The sequence below is a fragment of the Pseudophryne corroboree genome, chromosome 1, assembly GCF_028390025.1.
Source record: "Pseudophryne corroboree isolate aPseCor3 chromosome 1, aPseCor3.hap2, whole genome shotgun sequence".
In the NCBI taxonomy this organism is placed as follows: Eukaryota; Metazoa; Chordata; class Amphibia; order Anura; family Myobatrachidae; genus Pseudophryne; species Pseudophryne corroboree.
In genome coordinates this window covers 322,486,433-322,504,618 of record NC_086444.1, presented here as the reverse complement: position 1 = coordinate 322,504,618, position 18,186 = coordinate 322,486,433, and the positions used below count along the sequence as shown (strand labels likewise).

The following is an 18,186-nucleotide window of genomic DNA, read 5'->3' as shown; positions in this document are numbered from 1 at the left end:
TTGTTCATAATTCTGTATGACTGCATCCTCCTTTTTGAGAAAGTGGCGTTTGAGAGTAATCTTGCGTATGAATTTATTCAAGTCTATAAAGACATCAAACTTATTCATGCCCTTAGTCGGTGCAAATGAGAGACCCTTGTTCAGCAATGAAGTTTCGTGATTAGTCAGCGTGTGGCCTGAGAGGTTGAAAATGCCTTTTGATGTGGAGGATCCTAGTTTAGGTTCCGCCTTTTGAAGAGGCTTTTCTCTCCTGAAGGAAAAATGGAGGTCCATAAGGACAAAGAAGATTTTAGGATTAATGAGAGAGTTCTTAACAAAAAACTTGAACACATAGAGGAGGAGGTGATCAAGAATAAGGAAAGGAAATTTACCAGAGACAGGCATGACTATGAAAATAACACGATCAAGAACTGGAGTCGTTTTAGCAGAGGAGGACAACAGGACCCGAAAGGAAAAAGGGACTACTGGCAGTCCGTCCCAAAAAAACCTAGAGGTCCTAGAACCCAGGTAAACCAGCCCAGAACCACCAATAGGTTCTCAGCGTTACAGAGAATGGACTCCAATACGGAGGAAACTTTTTTATCACCCGGTACCAACCAACACCATCAAAATACGACAAGGGCAGCCGTAAGATGGAAAGTCACAAATGCATCACCAAGGAAAAGAAGATTCGAAGAAGAAGAGGATGTCGCGGGGGTAGGTGAGAAAAGCCTCTTCAAAAGGCGGAACCTAAACTAGGATCCTCCACATCAAAAGGCATTTTCAACCTCTCAGGCCACACGCTGACTAATCACGAAACTTCATTGCTGAACAAGGGTCTCTCATTTGCACCAACTAAGGGCATGAATAAGTTTGATGTCTTTATAGACTTGAATAAATTCATACGCAAGATTACTCTCAAACGCCACTTTCTCAAAAAGGAGGATGCAGTCATACAGAATTATGAACAATCGAAATCAGGCCTAAAACCCACTTCCAAATTTTACCCCCTAGAATCCAAGGGACATAATGTGGGACTCTTCTATGAGTTGGTCAAAAAAGACCTCTGTGATGCAAACATTACACCAATTAAGGAAAGGAATCTTACTAATAGGGAAACAGAAGCCATCAAACGATTACAGGAGAACAAGAATATCGTTATAAAAGCGGCTGACAAAGGGGGGGGGCTGGTAATTATGGATAGGGAAGCCTATACCATAGAAGCAAACAGACTACTAGGAGACAGATCCTCATACACCCCACTGGCAAATGACCCGAAGGAGTCTTTTGTGGAAGAACTGAGAATAATGCTTCTTAAGGGCTTCAGGCGTGAAATTATTACAAAAGAGGAGTACCAGTACCTGCTTAATTCCAACCCCACCACCCCCATCTTTTATTTTCTCCCTAAGATCCATAAATCCCTTGACAATCCCCCAGGCAGACCCATTGTGGCAGGGATTGATTCCCTGACCTCGCACCTTTCGGAATATGTGGACATATTCCTAAGGAAATATGTGATGGAATTACCTGCCTACCTAAAAGACACTACATCGGTCCTGAATATGATGGACACTTTTCAGTGGAAGGACACATACAGATGGGTCACAATAGACGTCCAATCTCTATACACTTGTATAGAACACGAAAAGGGGATTGAGGCGTGTAATGAATTCCTCAGCAAAGACCATCTCATCACGGAGGAACACAGGCTTTTTATATGCGAACTCATGCATTTTATACTAAAACATAATTATTTTAAGTTTTTAGATGGGTTTTATCTCCAGATCTGCGGCACAGCTATGGGCACTATCTTTGCACCGAGCTTTGCCAACCTTTTTATGGGACAGTGGGAGAACAAATATGTTTTTACAAATAACCCATATCAGCACAACATCATCTTTTATAAACGGTATATTGATGACATTTTAATTGTATGGGAAGGAGACCAGCCGAGTTTTAAAAGATTTTTAACTCACATTTCGAATAACGATATGAATCTCAGCTTCACGGCCCTGGATGATACCGAAAGAATTGAATTCCTGGACCTAGTCTTAACACACTCAGGTAAAGATATCATTACAAGCAATTTCATCAAGAAGGTTGATATGAACAGCTATGTGCATTATAGAAGCAACCACCAACAACAGTGGAAGGACAATATCCCTTTCTCTCAATTCAACAGAATAGCACGAAACTGTGGAGCCAGTGAAGACAGAGACAAACAACTCGAGGTGTACCAGGAAAGATTTAGGGAGAAGGGGTATCCCACTCGACTTCTGGAAGGAGCTACAGCCAGAACAAAGAACCTGGATAGGAGAGACCTCCTTAAATATAAGTCCAAGGAGAACAAAGAGGATACAGTGAAGTTCATCACCACATACAGTAAACACGAGAATCTTATCAAACAAACACTCAAGAAACATTGGCACATTTTACAGATGGATCCTATTTTGAAGGACCACCTCACAAAAGAGCCAAGATTAGTCTTTAGGAAATCTCAAAGCCTGAAGGACCTTGTGGCACCCAGCATGATAAGAAACCCTGAAGCAAGAAACACCATGCCGAAGTGCGTGGGTAGTTTTAAATGCGGCAGATGCAACATTTGCAGATATCTCCACCAAAACAGGAAAACCTTTCTCAATACCAACACCAACAAAGAGTATCGGATTAAACAGTTTATTAACTGCAATACAACATCAGTGATCTACCTTCTGGAATGCCCCTGCAAAATGAAGTACATTGGAAAAACCAAGAGGGCACTGAAACTTCGCATCCAAGAACATGTCAGAAACGTTAGGAACAAAGTCCTAACGCACGCTGTATCAAGACATTTTCACCAACACCACGATTCCGATCCAGAGGCACTAACCTACAAAGGCATCGAAATGGTATCCCTGGGAGAAAGAGGAGGTGATCTCTCAAACCTACTGTCCAGAAGAGAGATGTTCTGGATCTACGAACTGAATACCCTACACCCAGATGGCCTCAATGAGGGATATGAAATTGCACCTTTCCTGTGATGTAAGCCCTTTTTGGATACTATCCTCCCACCTCCTTCCCTATCCTCCCTTTCCCCCCCCCCTCCCCCCCTTCCCCCCCTCATTTTGGACGTGCCACCGGATCCCTATCTCCTGAATAATTTTACAGCCATACCACACTGGACATGCCCAACTCCGGCCGATCTTGGAAGCGAAACAGTGTCTGGGCCTGACCAGTACCTGGCTGGGAGACCCCCAGGGGAGATCAGGTGCTGTAATTTTTTCAAAAGGACAGAACAGAGGTTTCAAGGCAAATGACATCAAATGCCCCACTTCCAACATCCTTATTGCCTTACTCTCCCCCCACTTGAATGTGTATTTCACTCTTGATAGGTTGACTCTCACCTGAAACATCTGGTTCCAGTAACATCCTGTTTCCAATACGTTCTTGCTATCTGTTTGCACTTTTTTAGACCCCAGCATATAGATCTGTATATATGGCTAATTTGGAGCATATGCATAGTAATCTCACATTATCATTACAACCATACCACCCTGGGGACGCCCAATACCGTCTGATCTTGGAAGCTAAGCAGGGCTGGGCCCAGCCAGTACAAGGATGGGAGACCTCCTAAGAAGACCGGGTGTTGTAACTTTGCAAAGGCAGGGAGAGAATCCACAGGAGTGCTCCATTAATTATATGTATATACTGTAACGATTTCTAGAGTTCTCTGTGTGTGCGTGCTTGGAAAGATGTCAGCTGAAGCCAGGTGAAAATTAAGTAAAGTTTATTGTGGAAAAAAGTAGTGGTAAAAATAAATATAAACTGGATGCTTGATTACATGGAACAAAACACGATAAATGGAATATTTCAGGTTAAACATAGATGCAAAATAAACATGAAGAAATCCGGGTTTAAATCAAGCAGGGGAAAAATAACATACCAAAAATGAAGTGATCAGGCAGGAATGGAAACAAACTGCAAATAATAGTCCAGAAATGTAGATGTTGAACTGGCAGGGTAAGAAGTCCAGAAGCAAGGCACATGCGTTTTAGCAAACTGCAGGGAAGTCTCCAAGAAGCAAATAAGGCAGAATCTGGACAGGGTTACTGGAGAGAGCCCAGTCTCACTCCATACGGAACCGCAATGATCTGCAACTAAGTGCCTGTGAGCTGGAGTTAAATAGCAGCAGGGTGTTGGGCTCCAGGTGCACACAATCAGGTAATTACCCTGCAGAGGCAGTGTGCAACTGCCATTCAGACCTGAGGCAACAAGTGAGACCCCTAGAGGCAGGAATGAGGTAATGCAAGGCAAAACAAAACACAAATATTCCTAACATTATCCCCCCCTTAAACAGGCGGATTCTAGACGCCTCAAAGTTCACCTTCTCTTCTTTTTTCCTTTTTTCTTTCTGGGTTGCCTAACCCTATTTGAAGGTGTCACAAAGACACTATTAGGCAATACAGGTCCATCAAAAACGAGTCTCGGATCATCCAGAAGCTCACTCTCAGAGTCGGAGCCACCACCCAGCGGTAGAACTGACCTCTTATTTTCCTGGATGGAATCAAGAGCGGATGGTAAACTTGTAGATGTTAAACTTGCCAAGCAATCTGCGTGAACACCTAGAGATACCTGCCCACATCTGAAAAACTGAGGGTGCTCCCCAGACTGCAAAGGCAGGTTCTCAGAGGGGCACACCTTAGTAGATTCATCTAGGAGCGTGAGGACAGTTGGTGGACTGAATCTTTCGGTCACAGCCTTGAGGAAACCGGGCAAATCTTGTAACACTGGATCTCCCTTATCTATAAGACCATTTACCCACTTCAAGGCCCTCCCTCTGAATCTCATACATACGTTAGCAATGATATCAATAGGGGACAAGTCATCAAAACTCAGATAATATCTGAAGAGAGCTAAACAGTGAGAGATATTTCCATAAAAGTAAGGCAGATCCTCGGGCAAATCTTGGATCTCGGGCATGGCAGGCACCTCTATCTGGTGTTGGACAGGCGGAACCCCCTCCTGGGGCTGGACAGGCAGAACCCCCTCCTGGGGCTGGGCAGGCGGAACCCCCTCCTGGGGCTGGGCAGGCGGAACCCCCTCCTGGGGCTGGGCAGGCGGAACCCCCTCCTGGGGCTGGGCAGGCGGAACCCCCTCCTGGGGCTGGACAGGCGGAACCCCCTCCTGGGGCTGGACAGGCGGAACCCCCTCCTGGGGCTGGACAGGCAGAACCCCCTCCTGGGGCTGGACAGGCAGAACCCCCTCCTGGGGCTGGACAGGCAGAACCCCCTCCTGGGGCTGGACAGGCAGAACCCCCTCCTGGGGCTGGACAGGCAGAACCCCCTCCTGGGGCTGGACAGGCAGAGCCCCCTCCTGGGGCTGGACAGGCCTTGGCCGGACCTCTGGCAAGGTGGACACCTCTCGGACCTCTGGCAAGGCGGGCACCTCTCGGACCTCTGGCAAGGCGTGGACCTCTGGCAAGGCGGGCACCTCTCGGACCTCTGGCAAGGCGAGCACCTCTCGGACCTCTGGCGAAGCGGGCACCTCTCGGACCTCTGGCGAAGCGGGCACCTCTCGGACCTCTGGCGAAGCGGGCACCTCTCGGACCTCTGGCGAAGCGGGCACCTCTCGGACCTTTGGCGAAGCGGGCACCTCTCGGACCTCATGCCGTGAGGCAAGGGCAACGGGGACCTCATGCCGTGAGGCAAGGGCAACGGGGACCTCATGCCATGAGGCAAGGGCAACGGGGACCTCATGCCGTGAGGCAAGGGCAACGGGGACCTCATGCCGTGAGGCAAGGGCAACGGGGACCTCATGCCGTGAGGCAAGGGCAACGGGGACCTCATGCCGTGAGGCAAGGGCAGCAGGGACCTCATGCCGTGAGGCAAGGGCAGCAGGGACCTCATGCCGTGAGGCAAGGGCAGCAGGGACCTCATGCCGTGAGGCAAGGGCAGCAGGGACCTCATGCCGTGAGGCAAGGGCAGCAGGGACCTCATGCCGTGAGGCAAGGGCAGCAGGGACCTCATGCCCGAAGGCAAGGGCAGCAGGGACCTCATGCCCGAAGGCAAGGGCAGCAGGGACCTCATGCCCGAAGGCAAGGGCAGCAGGGACCTCATGCCCAAAGGCAAGGGCAGCAGGGACCTCATGCCCAAAGGCAAGGGCAGCAGGGACCTCATGCCCGAAGGCAAGGGCAGCAGGGACCGACACCCCTCCTGGGGTCGCAGGGCCGGACACCCCTCCTGGGGTCGCAGGGCCGGACACCCCTCCTGGGGTCGCAGGGCCGGACACCCCTCCTGGGGTCGCAGGGCCGGACACCCCTCCTGGAGTCGCAGGGCCGGACACCCCTCCTGGAGTCGCTGGGCCGGACACCCCTCCTGGAGTCGCTGGGCCGGACACCCCTCCTGGAGTCGCTGGGCCGGACACCCCTCCTGGAGTCGCTGGGCCGGACACCCCTCCTGGAGTCGCTGGGCCGGACACCCCTCCTGGGGTCGCTTGGCCGGACACCCCTCCTGGGGTCGCTTGGCCGGACACCCCTCCTAGGGTCGCTTGGCCGGACACCCCTCCTGGGGTCGCTTGGCTGGACACCCCTCCTGGGGTCGCTTGGCCAGACACCCCTCCTGGGGTCGCTTGGCCGGACACCCCTCCTTTCGAAATTTGAGCACCACAGTGGCATAACTGAGCAGAATTTGGCACTATGGCAGAATGAGGAAAGCTCTTTTTATGTTTGCGAGCAGGACATAACTGAATAAAATGTCCCGACCTGCCGCAATAAAAACAGAGCTTCTTATCCCTTCTATGTCTCCTTTCTTCCTCAGAGAGACTGGGTCGTGGAAAACTCCAAAACTTGCCTTTGCTTACACTAGAAAAACAGCAGCCAGAATTGAGAGTACCAGACTGATCTTTTCCCCTTTTTTCCTGCGTCTCCTTAAAGGGAGCAGGTAACCTTACTGAATCTTCATGCAGAGCAGACAGTATCTCTGAAGATAGGATTTGAATACCCTCCAGTTTCTCTCTGAAATCCACCAGCAATGCAGAACTCAAAAACGGCAAAAACTTGAGAGGCAGGGAACCTTTCTGAAGTGAAGCCATTTTATGAGATTCAGCTGAATCAAAACAAAACTCCTGCACACGTTTATTTTGGCAGATCATTCTGTAACGATTTCTAGAGTTCTCTGTGTGTGCGTGCTTGGAAAGATGTCAGCTGAAGCCAGGTGAAAATTAAGTAAAGTTTATTGTGGAAAAAAGTAGTGGTAAAAATAAATATAAACTGGATGCTTGATTACATGGAACAAAACACGATAAATGGAATATTTCAGGTTAAACATAGATGCAAAATAAACATGAAGAAATCCGGGTTTAAATCAAGCAGGGGAAAAATAACATACCAAAAATGAAGTGATCAGGCAGGAATGGAAACAAACTGCAAATAATAGTCCAGAAATGTAGATGTTGAACTGGCAGGGTAAGAAGTCCAGAAGCAAGGCACATGCGTTTTAGCAAACTGCAGGGAAGTCTCCAAGAAGCAAATAAGGCAGAATCTGGACAGGGTTACTGGAGAGAGCCCAGTCTCACTCCATACGGAACCGCAATGATCTGCAACTAAGTGCCTGTGAGCTGGAGTTAAATAGCAGCAGGGTGTTGGGCTCCAGGTGCACACAATCAGGTAATTACCCTGCAGAGGCAGTGTGCAACTGCCATTCAGACCTGAGGCAACAAGTGAGACCCCTAGAGGCAGGAATGAGGTAATGCAAGGCAAAACAAAACACAAATATTCCTAACATATACATCTCGCCACCTGCCCCAACATTATCTAATCTTTCGACACAATATGGTCTCTTCATCCCTCTAATTAAATCCTTTTAGGGTTCTCCCGCTACCAGAAAGGACTTTATATTATTTCCAAATCACTGTGCTCTTCTTTTTTTTCTAATACTACTAATTCTTCATATAACTATGCCTTCACACCAAAATGACACTTTTTTGTAATATATTCGGCCAGGGCAACTGTGCCTATAAATTCCCCACCCTGTTATTCATAGTAGTATCACTACACAGGTATACAGTACACCTGTTTTTGCTATATACTTATTTTATGTTTAATGTGTTTTGTGGTTCATACTAAAACCGTGCCACTACAAACCCTTGACCCAATTCTCTCTTTTATTTATGACTGCATATGGAGTATTACGATGTGCTGGTTTGAGGACAACATTCCAGACGAGAAAACGGACTTTGGGAACCTTTTGTGTATTTCTGACTCCAAAAACATGGCCGCCGCAACAAATAGGACATTGAGGAACAGTTATGATAAAGACACTGCCTCCGGAGGACACTGTTCCCCTACGCACACAGGAACTCGTCCGCCGCATCAAAGACCCCCAACAGAGGCGCGGAAGTCTCCCGGCATACGGAACCGGCGCATGCGCATTTTGCGTAACAGGACGCCGGATGTGGGGCGGATATGAGGTCACACGGGACCCGAACAGGAAGTTCGCGGCTCCGTGTTATTTCAAGACTTTAAAACACGTTTACTACATATGAATACCATATTATAAATACCTGATATCAAATTTTAAGTAGTACTTTTCTCTGTGACATTTTGACTCCCCTTTTTGCTGCTCTTTATCATTGTAATTAATTAACCACAGGAAGTGATGTAAGCACCACTTCCTGTATAGGATCAGTATATATAGATGACCTGTCTCCAAGCTCAAACTACCCCTTGATGAAGTCCAGACAGGACGAAACGCGTTGGGTGCTGCCTTGATCTATACCTCAACTACTAAGTTAAGCAATCTTACTCCTCTTTTTGAATTTTTTGTACTTTTTATCTCTTTTTAAAACTTTTTTAATCCTATGTGTTTTTATGTCACATGTATCAATTTCTATGTCAATTGTAATTTTGTAAGAATTATTTTATCCCCCTGTGCTTTTTTATAATATATATATTTTTTATGAAATTCCACTTTTTTATTCTATCTTTGTCTTAGTGCACCACAGTTCAAATAAATTGTAAAAATTTTTAAAACATTTTTTTGAAGTTATTGTAACCGCCTATCCTCTATATCTAATTGACACCAGTATATATATATATATATATATATATATATATATATATGGTATAACACAATTAAAACTATCTTGCACGAATATACATTTAACACGTGATTATCTCCTGATGTCTCTGGCGCTATGTCTGTGGCTGGCGCGGTCTGACTCATGGTAGCTTCCTGTGGCGGCTGATTGCGAGGATTGAGAGCCCGGCAGACCTGTGGAGCGGCTGGCAGAGTATGCCTGGTAGAGTAATATCGAGCCATGTGGTAACCAGCCCACACTGTTTTTAATTGGGTACCTGCAGCAATATACTATTCTTCTTGTACTGTATGTAGAATACCCATTTTGTAATAAAACGTTTAATGCAGTATAGAGCGCTCTCTTTTAACTTTGTTTCCAGATCTATTACCTGCAGGACTATGGGATATAAAGAGGAGCAACAGTTCTAAAATGGACTAAAAACATCTAATATACTGGAGATTTGCCCCAGTTTGGAGTAGTGTGAGGCATGCATTGAATTTATTCACACAATAAGAATCAAGCAGATCACCTGAACCTTTTATGGCTCAGCTGTGAATATAATTATCTAAAATTGTATATACTTTCTGAACTATTGATGTATTTTCACCATATGTTTGTCTTTCCACAATCTAAAATAAACAATGCAACTTTACTGAAGGGCCATTGAAGAAGAGTACATTAAAGATAACATTATTAATTCTTTATTTTGTCAGGTCAAGTATAACATAACGACGTAATAGAACATGAATATAACAAAAAAGATCTTGGTTTTCCAGGGTCAAACTAAACACATAAATAGTACTAAATACAATGAAAACTAAAAGATGAACAAGAATCAGATTTTTTTGTTTTGTAGTCATATGGGAGTAACTGGGAATAAAAGGAAGGAAGCAAAAGCAGGGAAAAGGAAAGGTGGGTACAGGCATAGCCACTGGTTTTATAAATATAATATTTAATAATAATAATAATAATAATAATAATAAACAAAAAGATAAAGAAATATTTGGTAATGCTAAGGAAGAAAATTCCATGCTACTGATTATTAGGCTGGTAGGGGACCATTGCTAGTTTTGGGACAATGGCGTATAGAGTGTTCCACAACTTCAGGAAAGGTAAGAGAATTAAAATTACTGAAAGAATGTTTGGATGATTGGATTTGGTTTTTCCTGAAAGTGCACAAGGTCACGACTAGACCAACCACATGTCTCTTGTTATGGAGATTTTTATTTTTAACCTTTTATTTTAAAGTTACTATATTACAGGAAACAATCTGATAATCAAATAATCAAAGAAAACAAACATGAAAAGGAACAGACAGGAAATCCAGACAATTCCAATATGAAAACAAAGCAAATATCCAGTAGCCTTTAAATTTTGCAGCTAGACAAAAGTCTGGTTAATAAACAGTAGGTCAATAGCAACTGTCAGCAAAAAATAATAAGGCCATAACCTGGCCACTGAAAGCATTATGAAGATTGTTATTTTGCTTTCAAAATACTGTTTGGAAGATTATACATTTTATCACACAGAGACATATTCACCAGTCAGGGACATTCAAATATAGAGGACAGTGCACCTTTAACCACTTAATACCAGTGATAAGACTACCTCTTCATCCTCTGGGGTGCCAATGCCTCTCACTCATTCAATATTGGTGATTTTACAAGGGATGGAGAGAATCAAGTAGGAGAACATGAACAACCCCTTATGGTGATGGTATATCACCTTAATTGATTGGGCTAATGATCACATCTTTTTTCAACATACATAGTTCTAATTTGTAATGCAGACAAATAAAGTAAACTTAAAGGATGTCCATGATCACTGGATATCCTTGATCACCCTGTTTTGGGTGGCTACAGTGCTACCATTGCTGGCATTAACATGCTAGGAATGGCTGGGATCTATACAATTTTTTATAGGGCTTCCACCTATTGAAACTACTGTATGTCCTAAATTCCTACCTACCCATCTACTTCGTTCCTCATTAGTCCCTTCCTCCGCAGCACATTAATGAATGTTTATCAGAACTGTCCCACAGCCACTCTGCACTTCGGAAATCTGCCTGAGAGTAATCAGAGCATTCTTTGGGTGCACCTAGCTCTCAGTTTCCTGGTCTGACCTCTTTTTGTAACATCAGGACTCATTATTGCCCTGTTACAGTGGTGACAGAGATGTAATGTAGATAATATTTAAAACTCAAAGATATATTCATTTTAACTTTAAATTTGTTTCAAAAATACAAATGACACTGAATCTTGAACATATTTAGCTTGTGATACTGTTTCTAAGAAACACACATACAAGCACAAAAAAGTACTGAAACTTCTGATGCAGAAAGTGTATGCCAATAGAAAAGTTGAAGGATAAAAACCACCTTCCTCTGAAGAAATGGCTCTTGACTGACCAAGAACGCATAAGTCAACTTTGGCAGCAAGATGCATGCTTATCAGTTCCTCTAACACACAGGTTCTCAAACTCGGTCCTCAGGACCCCACACAGTACATGTTTTGCAGGTCTCCTCACAGAATCACAAGTGACATAATTAGCTCCACCTATGGACCTTTTAAAATGTGTCAGTGAGTAATTAATACACCTGTGCACCTGCTGGGTTACCTGCAAAACATGCACTGTGTGGGGTCCTGAGGACCGAGTTTGAGAACCACTGCTCTAACATATCTCCTCACTGATTCATGGCTCCGGCCCACACTGCACCATGTCTCCACTTTGATTTCACACATACCCTCCTAAAGGACTGCTGTCCCAACAGATACTTTGTGGCACAAGTCTTCTGACGGTGAGTGTGCAGTTAGTCCACAGTACCTTCGCATATGTATTCAGTGAGGGTTAGCCCTCTTGTTCATATACTATTGCAGTTTTGCAGAGACTTATTTTTGTTAAATGGCTAATTGACATATGAAAATTATTTGTTTACTATGCTTAATAACAGCTTGAATATATGCTACTAACTTGTATTGCCGGTTTATGAAATCATCATATTTGGCTAATAACATCGGCTAGTGGATAACTTATGATCTATTAATATTATCCAGGAGATGACTTACAGACCCACACCTCCAGCCTGTGGATTATTAAGATTTAAGAGTACTGCGGTGGTCTTCAGCAAATCCACTTGAGAGGTTAAGCTTCCAGCTGTGCCAGATATGTTTCCAATCCTTATCTATTAGTCAAGGATATCAGAATCAGGGATTTTTTATTGTATTACATATGCGCATATGCGTCTTTTTGTTTTAATTGTGTTGTGCTTGTTATTAGTAAAATGTATTTACATATGTATAGTGAGTCTTCCATATTTTGTTTCTACTTAGGTCTATATTTACAGTATATGAGGGTCAGATTCTCACTTTTTGGAAGTTATACATTTATGAGGAAATTGGTAAATCTACATTGCATCAAATCCAATAATCACCCTCATTTCATTATTTTATTTTTTATTTTTTTAAATGTCTAAACTGGTGATTCTGTAAGACCATATAAAGGATATTTTCTGAACAGCCTTCTTTTTATAGCTAACATCCTAAGCTTTTTGGGCAAATTATTAATTCCATTAAGTAAACAGACTAAAACTGCAGAAAAATATTTATGCTCCAGGGAATTTTTCAACCAGTTCTATTTGACTCTAGTTGCTATTTTAATTAAATAACAGGAGAGATCATATGAGAAATGGATACTAAAATGATAAATAAGCCTAATTGTATGCATACTGTAGCATAACTATAACGGGGGAATCAAACACCAGCATAGTAATTTCTGGAAATCCCAAAGGGCTATTATGGTGCAGAGCAGTACATTGCAGGAAGAGTAGTACAGATAGACTAATATAAAGTCTTCAAAGAAATAACTGTCAGGTGATTTTATTTTTGTACATAAGAGCAGCCACTGAAAATCTCCATTTATCAGCAATAGAACCAACTTTTATTACACACAGTATCAGAACAGCTTCCCTTCATTACCTTGCATTCTGATTACTCATTAAGGTCAAACTGTGTTTAGTTGAACATCGAAACCCCGAGGTTATATGAATTTGGAAATATTTTAAAACACAACTAAAGCTGGTCATACACCTAGAGATTGACTTTCCAACCATCCAACTGATTAGAATGAAACTCTGGTGATGCATACATACGAATCACAATCAACCATTTGCTCTCAGACATTGAAAAACAGATGAAAACGGTAATTCAGACAAACTGGTTAAATCCACTCATTACCCCTTATCTTTATCCTTTTCTGCTGAAGTCGTAGGGGTTGCTTATCAGAAACAAAGTGTATGAATAGATGTCAAACACTAAATAACTAACCCTGAGGATGGCAGGTAAGCAAAATGTAATGACTAGAATAGTTTTTGTTGAGCAACTGAATAGTAAACTTTGTATACGTTAAACATTATAGTCATCAAACTCAAACCCATATTTGAACACACCAATGGGGTTTTGAGACACAGCTGGTCAGGATATTCTCAATGAATTTATTTTATGCAGTAAGAGGCAGATTAATCAAAGGACAAAAAGCCATATTATGATTGTGAACAAGGTATGCATGTTCATGATTATGATATAATAGGATTGTGAGGAAATGGGAGGTCTGTGACTATTAAGATCCAATGTGGGATCGAAACGCGTTGGTAAGGAAACTGTGGAAACCCTTTAAAGACCATTCTGAAAATTTCTTACAAGGTACACTAAGACCATCAGTTATTTGATTGTAGTCCGGACCTACATCCTGTATCTTTTGGAAATAACACCTTGTGACCTGTAAGAACTTTCTGTGGCTATTGAAAAGGACTTTGATATGCTTTTTTTTATATACATACTTTTTTTATGTCTTACTGTGTGAGAAATATATTTTTTTACATCATTTGGAATGAGATCTGTCACCATCATTTGAAAAAGAAACCTTTATATGAGAATACCAACCTCCTTGAGTATGAGTTTTGGGTACGCCCCATTGTGATGCTCTAAAGAAACCTTTATATGTATTTCCAATCCCCACTTGAAGTGAGTTTTAGGTACGCAGATTGGTGAAGGGGTCTCCCACTTTGTATATGTGATACCTTCCTCACTAGGGTGTATGAGTATTCTTTGACATCACTACACATTGCATAATTGTTTTTATTTTATGTACCGAGCTTGGAGGAAACTCACCTTTAAAGAATTAGTGATCCAGAAGTCCAAAGATACCTTTATGAGAATATTACAACCCTTTATCCAGTAAGTTTCTCGGTACAAGTACTATTGTGATTAAGTGCATGTGATTTATTGGTTCCTGTCTGCCTTGAAAGAAACCTTCATATATTTGGTGACCATACTCGACAATCCGTGGAAGAGACACCTTTAGGAAGAAAAACTACATTGGAAAACTATGTGGTTACCGCCTCTTCTAATTTGGGATGCCTTTGATCTAATTGTCTTCTTTTGTATTTTTATTTATTAGTATAGTTCTGCCTAATTCCCCACATCAACAAAACCTGTTGGATATGTACCCCTATATAACGATCTACATTAACTGTTTTTGAATAATTTCTTAATATTAGCAATATATGAGATTGTGTTATGTTATCTGTTATACTGCATGTGTGAGTATTTATGTAAGCATTAGAGCTTCCTATTGTAAACTTATGCAAAGGGAACATTCAAAGGTTGAGTGATTTTAGGTACCATTGTTCCTTCAGTTTACTCCCTATTGTCTAACAGTGAGCTATGCCGGACAGCCAAGAATTGGTCCCAGCAAGGTGTCACATGAGAGATGACACTTGGGAGAGATATTAAGGGCTAGATATTGCAAGGCACCTCACCAATCTGAATCTTTTCTAACTCCCCTGGGGAGCGCATTCCCATAGGAGGAAGCGAAGCCAGATTAAGGTGGGGCCACAGGGGATACAGTACCCCAGACCCCTCTCCCTCAGAGGGCCCCCTGGATAGAGTACACTGACATCAATAGCTATCCCTCTTGTGCAGCAGCAGAATCAGGCAGGCAGAATGTGAGCAGGAGAGTATGCAGTGCAGGCAGAGGCTCAGGAGTATCAGGTTTCATGAGTTACCAACTTATCTTCCCAACCAGAGGATAGATGGGAGAGGGGAAGCTGTAAGTGACTCAGGGATCCCAGCTTCACCTCCTCCCCTACTGGGTATCTAGGTCCCGTGTAACCTGTTATCTAATGAGAGCATTGAGGTCCAGAGAGAGACACAAAGAGTACTTCTGAGTCCTGACCAAGTGTGTAAGTACAGTAGTACAGAGGTTGCTGCTATTGCATTTTTGTAAGATAAATTATAGATTCAATAGGTACCAGTAGACCCTTAATTCCCCACCTGCTGGTACTTATAGTTCTCCAAGTACCAGCATGTAGGGGAGGCTTTCTGGTACATGTACTCCTCCTGTAAAAGACAATATTATTTTATTTTTCACTAATAGACTATAAACTCAGCACCCATAGCCCAGGCCTTAGGTGCCCTGGAGAAGGGAGACTCCTTAATTGGGGAGTTCCCACTTCCCCAGGAGTCACCGGCCTGGGCTGACTAGTTAGAAGGGATGAGTGCTTTGGCCATGGGACCACATCAAGTGTGTCCCCTGGCTGTGGCATTACTCCCCTGCTAGTGGAGCCCAGTGGTGGTTCTGAAAATTTGGGGGACTCCTACTTGTTTATTTTTTTTGGACCAGGGCCGGCTCAAATAGCCAGAGGCTAGTTATGCATCTGTAGGGGACCCCACACATTCTGTTTTATTTTTGGAGGAACATTAAAATCCTGTCCCTATCCACAATGATGTTAATCATTATCACCCGACCCCCTTCACCATTATAATGAATTAAATTCCATATTACTTAATCCCCCTTCCCACATAAGAATAATTTTTTTCATCAGAACATTTCAGCAGACACAGATTAGTGTAGAGAGGATTTGATGTAGAATCTGCCGGCAGGTCTGCAGTAGGATTGTATAAACAGTCTGATCTGCGGTCTGATCTGCAGAGGATTGGACAAGTGTGTACCCAGCTTAAAGGGCCCACTTGTCAGACCCTCATGTCGCAGGCGATCACCCTTGAACCGCTCGGCAGTATGCGGCCCTTTTGCTTACGATGTATCTTATGCGATCCCAGCCATGCCTGCGGGTCCGACATATCACTAGTGCAGCATAGTCAATCTACGGGATCTGAGCCGATGCTCACGGAACCGCGTGTTGGATCTGATCGGATGTAAGACACATCCGATATGACCTATTTCATACGATATATCGACCAGAATAGCCGAAATCGTATGAAATCGGGCATTATCGTTGTAGTGTATGGGGCCCTTAAGAAGTGAAGTTCTTCCATGTGTTCATTGTAAGAACTGTCATTTTGGATTGTATTACTGAAGAGTGCTGAAAAGGTTTATGACCCATTCTGTTCAATTAATCACTGTGCCTGAGTAATTTGGAACCACATATCTTTACAAGAAAAGCCTTATTTGTATTGTATACTTTGTATTCTTATCATAAGCTTTGGCGTTTACCATGTGCTCCTTGTGCTGACCACATCAACTTTAGCTGTCTATGCCTTCTTGCCATCTGGTCGCATCCCATCTGGGGTCTGTTCATGCCCCTTCAATAATGCTCTGTTGCACACGATTTTGTAGTCCAAACAGATATCACTCGTTGTTTTGACAATTGGGGCGGGATGTATTAACATACATCGCCGCACCTCGCCGGTTACCGCAGCGATGTTGATAGCGTATGTACTAACATATGCGATCAACATCGCGATGCGGTGACGGAGGCCCCCCGCGATACCTGTTAGGTGGTCTGTGGGGGGTCTCCGTCACCTCCATGGGGTCCCCACACTGCCTTGATGCCGGGTAGCAGCAGCAGGCTGCCCCCGGCACCTCCTCCTCCCCCCTGCAGCCGGAAGGACGTCCGGCTGCGTTGCTAGGGGGAGGAGGAGATTACCTTCCAGGTCCGGGGCATCATGGAGGAAGGTAAGCTGGGGGGGAGGGGGGGAGGCGTCTGCGGCGGTGTCGACGGTGTCGGCGGGTTGCGGCGGTCGGCGAAAAGAAGCCCATAGGCTTCTATAGGGTATCGCCATCCAGAGATGGCGATACCCTGGACGCCGAAAACGCGGCGGTAGGGTGTTAGTAACTATGAAAATGCGGTAAAACCCCCGTTTTCGGGGGTTTTACCGCATTTTTGCTTTAGTACATCCCGCCCTTGGTGTGAAATACACATAGTAGAAACAGATCTAAAGTGTTATTCGTTATAAAGCAAAGCGCAGAAGTTTAAACAAATACCATGTCAAATATATATATATCACTAAACAGGGTAACTGAGAGTTCTGGCTTGCAATGTTGCTCCTTGGGGGTGTGGCCACAGGAGGAGGTGTGACTACACCCCCTCATATATTAATTTTCTTAAATGTATGTTTTGCGTTCTGGGGGACATAGTCATGGCATAGTAGGCCAGAGTGGTTGTATGGCTACACCTCCCTGCAATTCACCTATAGAGACTTGGGTCTGTGACCTCATTACCAGTGCCCCCCTTCTTTGCAACACTGCCACTACAAGCTGCTCAATCAAAATAACTACATGCCACATATAGCAAATATAGGCCACATGTAACTAATTATAGAGATGTGCTGCGGGCACTTTTCGTGTTTTGTGTTTTGGTTTTGGTTCTAATTCCACTTCCGTGTTTTGGTTTTGGCTTGGTTTTGCCAAAACCACCCTTTCATGTTTTGGTTTTGGATCTGGATGATTTTTGAAAAACATAAAAACAGCTAAACTCACAGAATTTGGGGGTAATTTTACTCCTACGGTATTATTAACTTCAATAACATTAATTTCCACTCATTTCCAGTCTATTCTGAACACCCCACACCTCACAATATTGTTTTTAGGCCTAAAAGTTGCACCAAGGTGGCTGTATGACTAAGCTAAGTGACACAAGTGTGCGGCACAAACACCGGGCCCATCTAGGAGTGGCACTGCAGTTGCAGACAAGATGGCACTATTCAAAAACTAGTCCCCAAACAGCACATGATGCAAAGAAGAAAAAGAGGTGCAATTAGGTAGCTGAATGGCCAAGCTAAACGACACAAGTGTGCGGCACATACACGTGGCCCATCTAGGAGTGGCACTGCAGTGGCAGACAGGATGGTAAATTTA

The 18,186-nt window shown here is 43.7% G+C and overlaps 1 protein-coding gene and 2 pseudogenes across 1 annotated transcript in view; 2 read left to right on the top strand and 1 right to left on the bottom strand.

Moving 5' to 3' along the window:
- Positions 1-18,186, bottom strand: part of TMEM132B (transmembrane protein 132B) — a 926,737-nt gene that overhangs the window by 723,511 nt on the left and 185,040 nt on the right. The gene's annotated exons all lie outside the window — the stretch shown is intronic.
- On the top strand, positions 3,119-3,238 carry LOC134950422 (5S ribosomal RNA; annotated as a pseudogene).
- Positions 3,495-3,613, top strand: LOC134937131 (5S ribosomal RNA; annotated as a pseudogene).